The sequence below is a fragment of the Salvelinus sp. IW2-2015 genome, unplaced genomic scaffold (assembly GCF_002910315.2).
Source record: "Salvelinus sp. IW2-2015 unplaced genomic scaffold, ASM291031v2 Un_scaffold2573, whole genome shotgun sequence".
NCBI lineage: Eukaryota > Metazoa > Chordata > Actinopteri > Salmoniformes > Salmonidae > Salvelinus > Salvelinus sp. IW2-2015.
Window position 1 is genome coordinate 3,983 of NW_019943883.1, and position 15,212 is coordinate 19,194.

The 15,212-nt window shown below is 40.6% G+C and overlaps 1 long non-coding RNA gene and 1 pseudogene across 1 annotated transcript; both read left to right on the forward strand.

Annotated features, from left to right (window-relative positions):
- Positions 1–6,471: 6,471 nt before the first annotated feature.
- LOC112074304 (myosin heavy chain, fast skeletal muscle-like) overlaps positions 6,472–15,212 on the forward strand; it is a 22,818-nt pseudogene continuing 14,077 nt past the window's right edge.
- On the forward strand, positions 14,280–15,151 carry LOC139025372 (uncharacterized). The gene is made up of 3 exons (XR_011476948.1): positions 14,280–14,314; positions 14,554–14,676; positions 15,068–15,151. It is a non-coding gene; the product is annotated as an uncharacterized lncRNA (long non-coding RNA).

The following is a 15,212-nucleotide window of genomic DNA, read 5'->3' on the forward strand; positions in this document are numbered from 1 at the left end:
ACGGCAGTACGACTGCTACTACCGGCAGTACTACTGCTCTACTACCGGCAGTACTACTGTTACTACCGGCAGTACTACTGCTACTACCGGCAGTACTACTGCTACTACCGGCCGTACTACTGTTACTACCGGCAGTACTACTGTTACTACCGGCGGTACTACTGCTACTACCGGCGGTACTACTGCTCCTACCGGCAGTACTACACCTGCACCTGTCGACGACACAAGTTGTTCTGCTTCCACGAGCACATCCAATGCTAGCATCAATAATTCCACATTTGTTGTTAGCAATGCTAGCATGGTCACTGACAGTTGTGAATCTGATGCAGCCGAAGAGCTACTGCCCCCTTACTCGGGAAAGCACCGAACAACAGACAGGGACGTTGGACCATCGGAGAGGCGCAAATATGATGAGAACTACATTGATTTGGGGTTCACTTACATTGGGAGCAGTGCCTTTCCTCAGCCACAGTGTGTTATATGTGCAAAGTACTACCTTCTCTCATGCGCAGACATTTAAAAAATAAACATGACAATTTGAAAAATAAGCCACAGGAGTTTTTTGAGCGAGAATTAAGACGACTTTCAAAGTAATAATTCATGTATAAAAGCAACAGATACCATTTATAAGAAGGGGCTAGAATCGTCTTATATGGTGAGCTACCGAGTGGCTAGGACAGGCAAGCCCCATACTATTGTGGAGGACTTAATTCTTCCAGCTGCCGCGGATAAGGCTGGGACAATGCTGGAGGAAAAGGCCAAAAAAACTACACAGACAATGCCTTCATCAAACAACACCGTTTCACGACGCATCGGTGACATGGTAGGAGATGTTTTGAAACAATTACTGCTTCGCATACAAGCCAGTGAAAATCTATGCGTTACAGCTGGATGAGTCAACAGACGTGGCGGGCCTGGCACAGCTCCTGGTGTATGTCCATTACGTTTATGGGGGGTCAATTAAGGAAGACATCCTCTTCTGCAAACCACTGGAAACCAGGACAACAGGAGAGGATATTTGTAAAGTACTGGACAGCTTTGTGACATCAAATGGACTTTGTTGATCAAGATGTGTTGGTATCTGTACTGATGGCGCAAAAGCCATGACAGGGAGACATAGTGGAGTGGTAACGTGCYTGCAAGCAGTTGCTCCCGACGCCACTTGGGTCCCCTGCAGCATCCACCGAGAGGCTCTTGCTGCCAAGGGAATGCCTGACAGCTTGAAAGACGTTTTGGACACTACAGTGAAAATGGTTAACTTTGTTATAGCAAGGCCCCTGAACTCTCGTGTATTTTCTGCAATATGCAATGATATGGGCAGCGACCATGTAACGCTTTTACAACATACAGAAGTGCGCTGGTTATCAAGGGGCAAAGTATTGACATGTTTTTTTTAATTGAGAGACAAGCTTAAAGTTTTCTTTACTGACCATAATTTTCACTTGTTTGACTGGCATGATGAAGAGTTTCTCACACAACTAGCCTATCTGGGTGATGTTTTTTCTGACCTGAATGATCTGAATCTAGGATTACAGGGACTCTCTGCAACTATATTCAATGCTTGGGACAAAATTGAGGCTTTGATTAAGAAGCTGGAGCTCTTCTCTGTCTGCATTAACAAGAACAACACACAGGTCTTTCCATCATTGTATGCTTTTTTTGTGTGCAAATGAACTTACGGGACAATGTCAAATGTGAAATAGAGAAGCACCTGAGTGAGTTGGGAGCGCAATGACGCAGGTACTTTCCCAAAACGGATGACACAAATAACTAGTTTCTTTCTCCCTTTCATGCCTTGCCTCCAGTCCACTTACCAATATCTGAACAAGACATCAATAAGAGATCATAGTTTCACCTGGATTCACCTGGATTCACCTGGATTCCCCTGGATTCACCTGGATTCACCTGGATTCCCCTGGATTCACCTGGATTCACCTGGATTCCCCTGGATTCACCTGGATTCCGCTGGATTCACCTGGATTCCCCTGGATTCCCCTGGATTCTCCTGGATTCCCCTGGTCAGTCTATGTCATAGAAAGAGCAGGTGTTCATAATGTTTTGTACACTCATCCTTGTTTGTATTTAAGTTATTTGTTAGGTTTATTAGGTTTAACCAAAGAAGAAATGTTATTTATTAGGTTAAACCAAAGGGGAAAAGTTATTTATTAGGTTTAACCAAAGAAGAAAAGTTATTTATTAGGTTTAACCAAAGGGAATAGTAAGTTGAGGTTTGAAATAAATAGGTTGCAACTTGAAATATACCGTAGGTTGGTTAATAATAAAGTACGTTTCATTGTCACACACCAGATGTGCAGTGAAATGTGTTGTTTTACAGGTACAGCAAATTAGTGCCTTGCTCAAGGTCACTTTGACAGTTTTTACACCTTGTCAGCTTGGGTATTAGAACCAGCGACCTTTCAGTTACTGGCCCAACACTCTAACTGCTAAGCTACCTGCCACCCCAGATGGAATTGAATCATATATTTGGGATCAACAAACATCGTTTTTTTCAGCTGAGAAAACCCAATTATTTACGTCTAACCAGTTGACACCACTTTTAAAGGTCGATTCAAATAGTAATTATTTACATATCCTATTACCCTATCATCAGGTCTTCAGTCTTCCCAGATATAACAGCTGCCATAGAGGTCCAGGATATTACCACAACAGCAGTTAGACTGGACAACCCTCTAACTCAACTCCTTCTATTCAACTCCTTCTATTCAACTCCTTCTATTCAACACCTTCTGTTCAACACCTTCTATTCAACTCCCTCTATTTTCAACTCCCTCTATTCAACACCTTCTACTCAACTCCTTCTGTTCAACTCCTTCTATTCAACTCATTCACAGGCAGACAGGAACACTTTCCATTTCCCCCATTATTTAAATCAGTCTTCCAAATAGAGTGCCTGGATGTGAAGTGTTTCACTTGTAAACGTTGATCATTAGCCTCGGGCCATCTAGTGGATTGGGCTGTCACTTGTCCTGACTCTTCTAAAGGCTGGCTAGGACGAGTCCCCTGCTTCCCCACTCTTATGTGTGTGGATTCCCAGTTTTATGTATGTTCTCTGTGTGACATGCGTCACCTACTGTGATTATTTACAGGTGCTAGATGTTAGAGTGGGGCAGGGTTTACCATTAAATGGCCAGTATTTCCCCTGTGTCTGTGTACAGGTTGGCATGCTCTGGGAGGATGAGAGCGGGGACGGTGTGGCCTGATCCTAATTCCATGAACAAGTTGGTGAGTGTAAAAATAAAGCGGTCCATAAAGAAGCGGGTTGTATCCTCTGGAACACGGCTCAAATAGCAGCAGATCTGCCAACAAAGCAATGAAGCAATGCTAAATGACCTTAGAGATTGCTGTGGAAGCTGGATGTAATTCTGACACTGAACATGGCCATATTGGCTCGTAAATCATCTGTTGCTTTGGTGACTTCCGTAACTCTGCCATCGACTGTATGGGATGAAATTGGAGTGTCAACAACAGCTCAGCAGTTGGGATTTGATACTTTGACATTTCTATGTCAAGGTCCACATTCCAAAACGGCTTTCGGCTGCATGTAATTGTGACACTCAGTTTTGGAACGTGCCCATTGGCTGGAGAGGTTCACTGACATATCATGTAATTGTGACACTCAGTTTTGGAACGTGCCCATTGGCTGGAGGAGTTCACTGACAGGGGGGTAATTATCTGAACTACTTCTTGTAACATGTTCTATGTTTGTCTAAAGGTCTGTAAAGCTCGCTAGAAAACACAACAGCTACATTGATCCATGTGTTTTTTCCTTGTAAATGTCTGAGATGAATATTACATTTAGCCCTCCATGACTTCACACTGCACGCTGAAAAGACCTCATAACCGTAATGTGACCACAGAGAGATCCGCTACAGAACAGCACATTATCTAACCTAACTAGCGATAGTCCTCAACATTAGCCCACTCACCCCATAATAGACTTACCAAGATATATTAGAGGCACATATCTCCCTGAGATTACACAGACCCACAATGAATTATAAAACAAATCCAATTTTGACAAACTCCCATATCTATTGGGTGAAATACCACAGTGTGCCATCACAGCAGTATATATACAAATATTTGTGACCTGTTACCACAAGAAAAGGTTAACCAGTGAAGAACGAACACCATTGTAAATACAACCCATATTTATGTTTATTTCTTTTCCCTTTTGGACTTGAACTATTTGCACATAATTACAACACTGTATATAGACATACTATGTAATTTAAAATGTCTTTATTCTTTTGGAACTTCTGTGAGTGTAATGTTAACTGGACATTTTTTATTGTTTATTTCACTTTTGTTTATTATCTATTTCACTTGCTTCGGCCGATAAAGCCCTTTGAATTGAATTGAACTGAATTGATTTGTGACCTGAAAAATTTGATCTGAATGAAGTCCAGCTCGGTTGTTTTAGGGATCCATGCCATGGCATGTGACATGTCATATATTTTGACTGGCTGTGACATTTTAACGGATTGAATCATGTAAAAAGTGCTGCCGTGTGCCAAGGCTCTTGCGTGTCTCAGGAAAACTCCTGTCTGTGGTGATTAAACTACTTTGCGAGAACAGCCTAAGTTGTTGAAAGCACCATTAAAATGTCTTGGATCAAGAGTTATTGTCTGATCCTCCCAAGGTCCTGCCAAAATATGTTAAATATGTACAATGACAGTTTTATAATGACAGTTTACTCAACGGTTTAGTGACATCTGGCAGTTAACAGTATGTCAGAAGCCTGCAGAACTCCTGTTCTGGACAGCCCATCRGCATYGTGTGCAGGCTCTTATTCCACCCCAGCACTATGTCCCTCTGATACAAAAACACAGGTCGAATATCATGCCAGATCTTTGCGCATTAAAATAACTTTGAATGTCATAAACTCTTAGTCTGCATGGTGTTGATGTTCTCTCCACCCACAAACACGCCAAGTAAATATATTCTGTCTAATAACAGTGGCATCTGCTCAACTAGTGCATCCAGCAACTCTCCCCGCTATGGGGCTTCTGGTACTGATGTGCTGGGTGGACACTGCTCACAGAACAAACAGGAGGTATTCAGGTGAAATGTTCTCAACATTGCTGATAGAAACGTATTGAATAGAGCTGACATGATTCTCTATTCTACCTGACAGACAGTCATATCTGTTCTACACAATACATTTCTGTCTGAACGTTATGTACGGATTCACCCTATTGAACGTTAATTTAGCTGTACCATATTAGACACAAAGAACATTTAAATGACTATTTAATGCAGAGGTTTGAATACAGCAAAGATGAGATAGATATTGAAGAATGTGAAATGCCTGACTTGAAGGAAGAACTTCCTGATGTGATTTATTAGGATCCCTATTGGCCGACGCCAATGGTGACAGCTAGTCTTACTGGTGTCCGACACATAACCAAAAAAGACATTACAGACAAAAGACTTTTCAATTTACATACATTAAAATACGTTAACATCTAGTGTGTGTGCATTACATTGCTGAATTACATGTATTAAAYATAGTTTAAAGAAATGTCTCTGCTGATGGTGGCTCCCTCACAAGTTGCTAGAGCTGTCTGTTAGAAAGATATTAAAACTGTATTGTAAAGGATTAATTAAAATGGAATGGAAATGGAAAGGAATATGTTACTTTACTGTAACTATCCCCTATTCACTTTATAGCAGTTTTATAGAAGCCAGCTGCTAAACGGTTTACCTCAGAGTGTAATACAAGTTTGAGGCAGCTACATGCCTGTCAGAAATATGAGTGGATAAGATGATTGAAATACTGTACTGATGTTATGTAAGCCTTAAGAATCCTCCTGGACCGTTTTAGACAACTGAAATGTGAGACAAATAAAAGCTCCTGCAGCATCTTCAATAGATCATACTGTAGATAAATAACTACACAGTTGATTTAACACTTTTATGAGTTGTAACTGAAAGCCTAAATGTTTCTGTTGAAGCTTTTAAATATGTATTTAATATGATAGATCACAAGTATGACGTGACTGAGGAGACAGCTCAGATTTGTTTGCGAGCAAAATATTTAAAAAAATTGGTCAAAATACAAATATTAAGTTGTTGATAAAGATGAATGTAACTAAAATTGAATTAAATAAGGTGAGATTATTCTGAAATGTTTTTGATGGTATTGGGTGAACAGGAACTCAATTACAGTATTTTCAGGGGCAATGGTAGAAACATTGGAGTCAATCTGATACCTCAAACTTTTGATACTGTCATAATTATTAGTAATGACATCTTTTATTGATGTTAACTCAATTCAATTTAGAGATAAAAATTGCATTAAAATGTCATGTAATTGGAGTGTGGTTCTCCTGCAAGTTGGTGGCGCTAGTGAGACATAGAAATACAGAGGTCTCTCATCCAATTCATTTCCTTTACCAGAGTGGTCCATAATTAACTTTTGCTTGGTTGGCAGTTTCAACCAGATATAAGCAGGCAGAGACCCCAGCATCCTGAAGTCAGACACCTTCTTCCTCTGTGGTAAGACTCTCCACCTCCTTAGATGTTTACATTTGTGTCATCTTAGCACTCAGCAGCTGAGGCGGTAGCTAACTGCACTGTTTCAGTTGACTTTTGCATTTACTATTTACATTATTTCTGCATTGTCAGATTTTACAATATGCAATCAACTGGCATTCATTTAAAATGTTTTTACTTTAAATGTGTTTTACTTGAAACATGTAGCTTTTATTTACGGGCCAAAAGTGGTGCTCCTGCTGTTTGTAAATTGAGGGGTTGGTCTATAATGCAACTGGGTTTTCAGGGGTATTTATTTGAATTCTTGACCGAATGTGTAGTAAACTCAGTTGCCATGAGGAAAATGAAAGTTACCAGTTGCACCTGTAGCTGAATTGGACAAGGCTCTCATGATTGTGTTGAATTATACCATTCTAAATGTTTTCTACCTCTTCGGGGGGCTAAATGAAATAGCTTTCGACTTGTGCATATTCACAACAACCTAATGTTTCCCAGGGTTCTCCAAGAAGTACAAATTCATCTGTAGGAGGGGAAAAACAAGGTGAGACATAGTTTGAGTCTTCATAAGAAAAGTGACAAATGTTCTGTGAGAGATGCCACTCACAACTCTGTTGACTGTGGAGGAAGCACCACAGAGTCAATCATGTTTCTTGTTTTGTCTCTTTCCTAGTGATCCGTCACCATGAGTACGGACGCGGAGATGCAGATCTACGGCAAGGCTGCCATATACCTCCGTAAGCCTGAGAAAGAGAGGATGGAGGCACAAACCGCACCCTTTGATTCAAAGAACGCCTGCTATGTGGCAGACACCAAGGAGCTTTACCTAAGGGTTGGTCACTGCCAGGACTGAAGGAAGTGTACTGTGACAGTCATCAATCCTAACGGCACTAAGGAGGTAAGCCTGATTTGAAAAGAATTGAAGATTGTGCAGACACACTTTTTTCATTTTTATCATGCCAATTGTAAAAAATTAAATAAGTAAAAAAAGATTGATTAATAAGCATTTCTTTGTTTTTTGTAAGCAGAATATAACCTTCAAACACGTCCTTTTTATCCTGCTAATTAAATAAGAAATTCTATATTGACTAGTTAAGTATCACCATATATGCATCAGTGGTTGATAACAAAGTAGTTGGATTAGATCGGGGATGCAGTTTATTTAAAGATTTGTTTTTTTAAAGCATTCAGTCCTGTCCAGTTTGATCTGTGTATAATCTAGATGTCTGACTGTTTCAGGAAGGAAAAGAGTTCAAAGAAGCAGATGTCTACCAGATGAACCCCCTAATACGACAAATTGAGGACATGCCATGATGACCTACCTGAATGAAGCCTCTGTGTTGTATAACCTCAAAGAGCGTTATGCAGCATGGATGATCTATGTAAGATACCTGTATAAACATACACACTCATACAGTACTACACATAAAGTAATGGTAGACACCAAAACATACCAATACAGTAGACCTACATTACTATACCATAGGTACACCCACATCCTCACATAAATCCAGGTTAACGCCAAGCTGATTTCTCTTATCCCCTAATTGAATCTCTTTCATCCAGACCTACTCTGGGCTGTTCTGTGCCACGGTGAACCCCTACAAGTGGCTTCCTGTGTACGACATGGAGTGTTAACGCCTACAGAGGGAAGAAAAGGATGGAGGCTCCACCCCATATCTTCTCGTCTCTGACAACGCCTTTCAGTTCATGCAGATTGGTATGAGCTCTGTGATGGATGAGGATGGATGATGGATGGATGTGGATGGATGGATGATGGATGGATGATGGATGGATGGATGGATGGATGGATGGGGGATGGTGATGGGGATGGAGTGGATGGGTGGATGATGGTGATGGATGGATGGATGATGGATGGATGGATGATGATGGATGGATGGATGGAAGTTAAAATGTGCTTTAGAGAGGTATCTGCTATTTTCTAGTCTACTTAGAACAGTTTGCTGGTAATATCTGATCACTGGCCTTGAATGAAAATGTTCCAAAATGAAATCCATGATGATGCTATGAATTCAATAATGCCCCATATGTTGCTTTAGTATGATAATCAATATGTTGTTTTGTTACAGACCAGGAGAACCAGTCCGCCTGATTACGTAAGTTGTTTACTGAAATCTCATTTGAGAAAGGGTTTCTACTGCAATATGTGTGTCACTTGGGTGTGATTAAAATATATGACATTATGAATGAATTAGGCAATGCATAGAAATGAGTCGATGAGTGAGTGGATATTTAATTTATGTTAGGAAAACAGTGGATTTTTCAATGCTATTTCTTAGTGTAAGTCAATCTGACATTCAAACATGTTACTAAAACCCTGTTTCTCTGTCATATTAATAACCAGTGGAGAATCCGGTGCAGGAAAGACTGTAAACACCAAGCGTGTCATCCAGTACTTTGCCACCATTGCAGTGTCTGGTGCCAAGAAGGAAGCAGAGCCAGGCAAAATGCAGGTAGGTTGTACCTTTCTAACACATTTCAGTTTGGTGGCTGTGTTCAAGCAATCGAGAATAACTAACTTTACTACTTTACCATTTCTGAGCAACTTGTGTTTGTCTCAATCAGGGGTCTCTTTAGGATCAGATCATTGCTGCTAACCCTCTGCTGGAGTCTTACGGTAATGCCAAGACAGTGAGGAACGACAACTCGTCTCGCTTTGTAAGTATGAAGGGCATACTGTGAAAGTTATCTAATATTGGACAAATGTATTTCAGTATTTCCCATTTGTTATATCAATAGATGTTCGACAAATTGTAACATTTAAAGGAGTCTATCAAAGTAAAATGTTAGATGTATTTAGTTATCCTCTTTCTAACCCCCATGCTCTATTTTAGGGTAAATTCATCAGGATTCACTTCCAAGGTAGCAAACTGGCTAAAGCTGACATTGAGACCTGTGAGTTGATTTTGATTGTTTCTCAATTCTTTACTAAATTCACACAGATTTTTGGGGAGATAATCTTTATCTAATGCTCTCTCTCTCTCTCTTCTTCTCTTTCTCGCCTCTCTCTCTCTCTTTTCTTTGTTCAATCTCTCTCTCTCTTTCTCTCTCAGACCTGCTAGAGAAGTCCAGAGTGTCCTTCCAGCTTCCCGATGAGAGAGGCTACCACATCTTCTTCCAGATGATGACCAATCACAAACCTGAGGTTGTTGGTAAGGCAAAGTAGAGTTACAGGATAAATTATTCCCACCCCCATCTGTGGAATTCATTGTCCACACTATTAATACTATTACAATGAGTACATTCAACGTAACAAGGCATCTAGATATGAGTCAGGTCTTTGGGGAAGATCTATCAAGTAATGCACTCTGATAAGTATTGTGAAAGTATCTTTCAAGGATTTGATGTCATTTATCATACGACATCCAGTGGCCCTTTGGGGTATTTCAGATGATCCCAGAGGTCTGTATTATCTCTGACCCTCTGTGTGGCATTATCACATGTCAAATATATTAAGTAACCTAATACTATGATTTAAAATAGAATGACGAAGCTGTAAAACATTATCCTAGATATGAACCATCAACTTAATGAATACCATTGGTGTTTAATAAGGGTTTCAGCATGAAATATCATTTATTTTATTATTTTACACATTCGGTTTTATTATATGTGTTTGTTGTCAATGTTTAGGCATCAAGCTGGGGGCAGTTGTTAAACAAAAGTAAATATTTTGAAGAATTGTAATATAAAATGAATACATTTTTTAAAAGTTATTAAAAAATGAATTACCAAAGTTATGATATGTTGCCATAGATTTTCTGTTAATTGCCAAAATTACTGAAGATTACGGTAACTTTGGTAAACTACCGCCGATAGCTTTGAAACCATAACCGTGATATAAAATACTTGAGTCCATCTACTGAGTAAAGGAGAGAGAGAGAAAACTGTAAAGGTAGAACAGTAGAAATCTAAGAGATTTAACTGACAAGACATTCTCTGTTGTCCATAGAAATGGCGCTCATCACCACCAACCCCTACGACTTCCCCATGTGCAGCCAGGGTCAGATCACTGTGGCCAGCATCAACGACAAGGAAGAGCTGGATGCCACAGACGTGAGTCAAACAAAGGGTTCATCATATTCTAGATATGGAATGGGTAGGACCACCGTACACACTGAATGCACTGTGCAATTCCAACTTGGTGGCAGCTGGGAATTTTCATGTATTTTTCTGTTTTATTCTAAATGCCTTTTGAGTTATTTAGGCATGTCCTCAAGGAACTCTTCATGCCTTCACACTTCACCTTGAGGCCCATACTGTAATGTAAGACATCCACAAGAGAGTGTCACTAAGTCCTGTGGAACTGTGTAAAATGTATGTTGTTCTGTCGTCAACTAGTGTTGGCCAAGTGTAATCACGTGGATCTAAGAAGCAGTCAAATGTATCCATCCCATTTGTTCTGCTGAGAGAACAGAACTGTAGTGTACTGTATGTGGATAACTACTGTTCAGTTCATCACTGTTGTACTTCCTGTCTAATGCCAGGATGCCATTACAGTCCTGGGCTTCAGTAATGATGAAAAGATGAGCATCTACAAGCTGACAGGAGCTGTACTGCACATGGCAACTTGAAATTCAAGCAGAAGCAGCGTGAGGAGCAGGCCGAGCCAGACGGCACAGAGGGTGAGTCACTCATACAATATGAACACATTAGTCCCCATTCCCAGTCCACTCATAGATATACAATTATGTAAACATTAGTCCTTCCCAGTCCCACTCATAGATATACAATATGTAAACATTAGTCCCATTCCAGTCCCACTCATAGATATACAATATGTAAACATTAGTCCCATTCCCAGTCCCACTCATACATATACAAATGTAAACATTAGTCCCATTCCCAGTCCCACTCATAGATATACAATATGTAAGACATTAGTCCCAATTCCCATCCACTGTCATCATACATATGTAAACATTAGTCCATTCCCTGTCCCCTCATAGATATACAATATGTAAACATTAGTCCATTCCCAGTCCCACTCTATAATATACAATATGTAAACATTAGTCCATTCCCAGTCCCACTCATAGATATACAAATTGTAACATTAGCCCCATTCCCAGTCCCACTATAGATATACAATATGTAACATTAGCCCCATTCTCAGTCCCACTAATAATATACAATATGTAAACATTAGTCCCATTCCCAGTCCACTCATAGATATACAATATGTAACATTAGTCCCATTCCCAGTCCCACTCATAGATATACAATATGTAAACATTAGTCCCATTCCCAGTCCCATCATAGATATACAATATTAAACATTAGTCCCATTCCAGTCCACTCATAGATATACAATTATAAACATTAGTCCATTCATAGATATACAATATGTAGACATTAGTCCCATTCCCAGTCCCACTCATAGAATTACGACACGTAAGACAGACAGACAGCCTCATCAAAGTCCGGCAGGAGATAATTTATGGAGACCAAATTCCAACCTCCAGAAATATTTAAACTGATTGATGTGGGTTCATATCGAAACGTAGCCCCAAAACAACTTGTCCGAACCCTTTTGTCAGTGTGACATAGAAACAAGTCATCTTGTGTTTCTGAGTCTGTTGATGTTGGTTCTCTCTCCAGTGGCTGATAAAATCGCCTACCTGGTGGGCCTGAAACTAGCTGAGATGCTGAAGGCTCTGTGCTACCCCAGAGTGAAGGTCGGCAACGAGTATGTGACCAAGGGACAAGACTGGTGCCTCAGGTAAGGCGGCCAAAACACAGCTTCTACCATTCTCTGAGCACCATCCATCTTTTGGTGATGAGTGCATTGCTTGTTTTGAAGAGTCATGTGTTTTCCCAAAGCTCTTTTCACCTCCATCACTAGACATGTTCAACATCTCATGTATTCATTAGAGGTGTTATCTATTGCGGGTTAATACTCAGTCTCGGCTCTGGCCAAGTCCATCTACGAGAGGATGTTTTCTGTGGATGTCATCCGTATCAACGAGATGTTGGACACCAAGAATCCAAGGCAGTTCTATATCGTGTGCTCGACATTGCCGGGTTTGAGATCTTTGATGTGAGTCTGAGACCAGAACAAGACAATGAGTTGTGATTGAGATGGATTACAGCTTGTATGATGATGAAATTATCCCTTCTGAAATTCATCAACAGTACAACAGCATGAGCAGCTGTGCATCAACTTCACCAATGAGAAACTGCAACAGTTTTCAACCCACACATGTTCGTCCTGGAACAAGAGGAGTACAAGAAGGAGGGAATCGTCTGGCCTTCATTGACTTCGGCATGGACTTGGTGCCTGCATTGAGCTTATTGAGAAGGTAAGCTGTCTGTCAGATTATATGGACCTCAACAGCAAAGCTCAAATGGAGTGATGTGTGAGATTTATCACATGGTACAACGTATCTGACTGTTGAGAACTCAAATGTTTCCTATTATGGGCCCCTAAATGAAGATGACTCTGATAATAGCATGTTTGCTGAAAGAATAAATGTATCCTACATGTAAATATCACTAATGTGATATACATCTCTTTTCATAAAGCCATTGGGCATCTTCTCATCCTTGAAGAGGAGTGCATGTTCCCCAAGTCTTCAGACACTCCTTCAAGACAAGCTGTACGCCCAGCATCTGGCAAAAAACAAGGGTTTGAGAACCCAAGCAGCCAAAGGCAAGGCAGGGCCCACTTTCTCCTGGTTCACTACGCCGGCACTGTGGACTACAACATCACTGGCTGGCTGGAGAAGAACAAGGACCCCCTGAACGAGCTCAGTTCTTCAGCTGTACGGGAAGTCCTCAGTCAACTGATGGAGGCCTGTACGTCGCTGCCCCACCTGAGGGTAAGACTAGCAGCAATCAAAAGATTTAACGAAGAACTAGTTACAGTCTCATTTTCTTTAAAGGGTCAATCTGCAGTTGATACATCCATTTGTGGACTTATTAAGATATGTACCCATTCATCTTGAGAAATGAGCTTAGTTCAGCCGCCGTACCCATCAGAAGCGAATTTGAGCTTGTTTATTCCAATGTTTGTAAACAAGTACAGGGAAACAAGATGGTCAGTCCTTGAATACATAGCTCTGTCTATACTTTGAGTGGTTACATTTCTCCACCCATCTCTCATGTTTTATTGAAACAGGGCAGGGAGCTGCTTGTTATTGTTTCAACTGCTGATTGCTGCTTTAAATAGTCACACAATTTCTCTGGGTGATTTACTGGGTTAATTTACTCATACAATAGGTGTATTTTACACAATCTCTTGCAAGCATTTGCATTAAGATAAGTGTTGAAGTAACTTTGATTTTCATTATATATTGAACTTTTCTCCATTACAACAGATACAACAAGAGAAGGGCAAGAAGCAGGGTGGTGTCCAGCAGACTGTGGTCCTCCCAGTTCAGGGTGAGCTTTTAAAAGTGGATATTCAGTCCTTCAAAGGTGTAGTGATTATCAGAATGATTTCTGAGCATGGTTTGTAACGCCTCTTACAGGAGAGACTTGGCAAGCTGATGACCAAGACTTGAGGAGCATCATCCTCACTTTTGTACGCTGCTGATCCCAACGAGTCAAAGACCCAGGTACAATAAACATGAAGTTAATATGCATCTTATCAGTACATATTAGTAACCTTGAACGAACCAATCTTTAACCTGTTTATGCTATTGTAAAGAGCTTGGTTGTGTTTGCAGTTTGATGGAGAACTCCTGGTTATCCACCGCTCAGGTTAATGGTGTCTGGAGTATTAGGTCTGCAGGAGGCTTCCCAGCAGAATCATCTATGCTGACTTCAAGCAGAGGTACACACACCACAACTGACCACACACACAACAACACACACACACACACACACACACACACACACACACAACAACACACACACACACACAACACACACACACACACACACACACACAACACACACACACACACACACAACACACACACACACCCACCACACAGAAAATATTTGCTCCAAGGGTTTTCCCAAGCATCAGAATAGGCTTAACAAACCGATTACACATTTTCTCTGATTCAGGTAAAAAGTACTGAATGCAGCGTCATCCCCGAGGGCCAGTTCATGGACAAAGAAAGGCTTCTGAAGAAGCTTGCTTGGGTCCATTGATGTGAATCACGAGGAATACAAGTTTGGACCACCAAGGTCAGTCAAATACCCAGCAAGAGATGCCAACTAAAACACAACTTCAAATGATCAATTAAACGTCTAAACCTCAATTCAATCTCCAGTTGATCTATCCATCTTTTTATTATTTCTTAAAATCGTTTAAAAAAATATTATACTCAATTCATTATCGTTGTGCTTCAGTCAGAAGGTATGTCTACAGTTATCTATATCAGTGTACATTATTAATCTACAGCTATACAATAATTTAACAGCTATAAACATCCAATCCATGGTTTGTTTGTACAGGATTACAATGTTTATGTGGTTAACCAAAGTCTAGTGGTTTTGTTCCTCTCTTTTGATTCACCCTTTCTGTCTGTTACCACCTGACTGTGGTTCATAATTGACCACGTCAACCTGTGGTCAGGTGTTCTTCAAAGCCGGTCTGCTGGGTGTCCTGGAGGAGATGAGAGATGAGAAGCTGGCCTCTCTGGTCTGGCATGGTCCAGGCTCTCAGCGTGGATTCCTCATGAAGGAGAGAGTTCACCAAGATGTGAATGGAGATGAGGTGA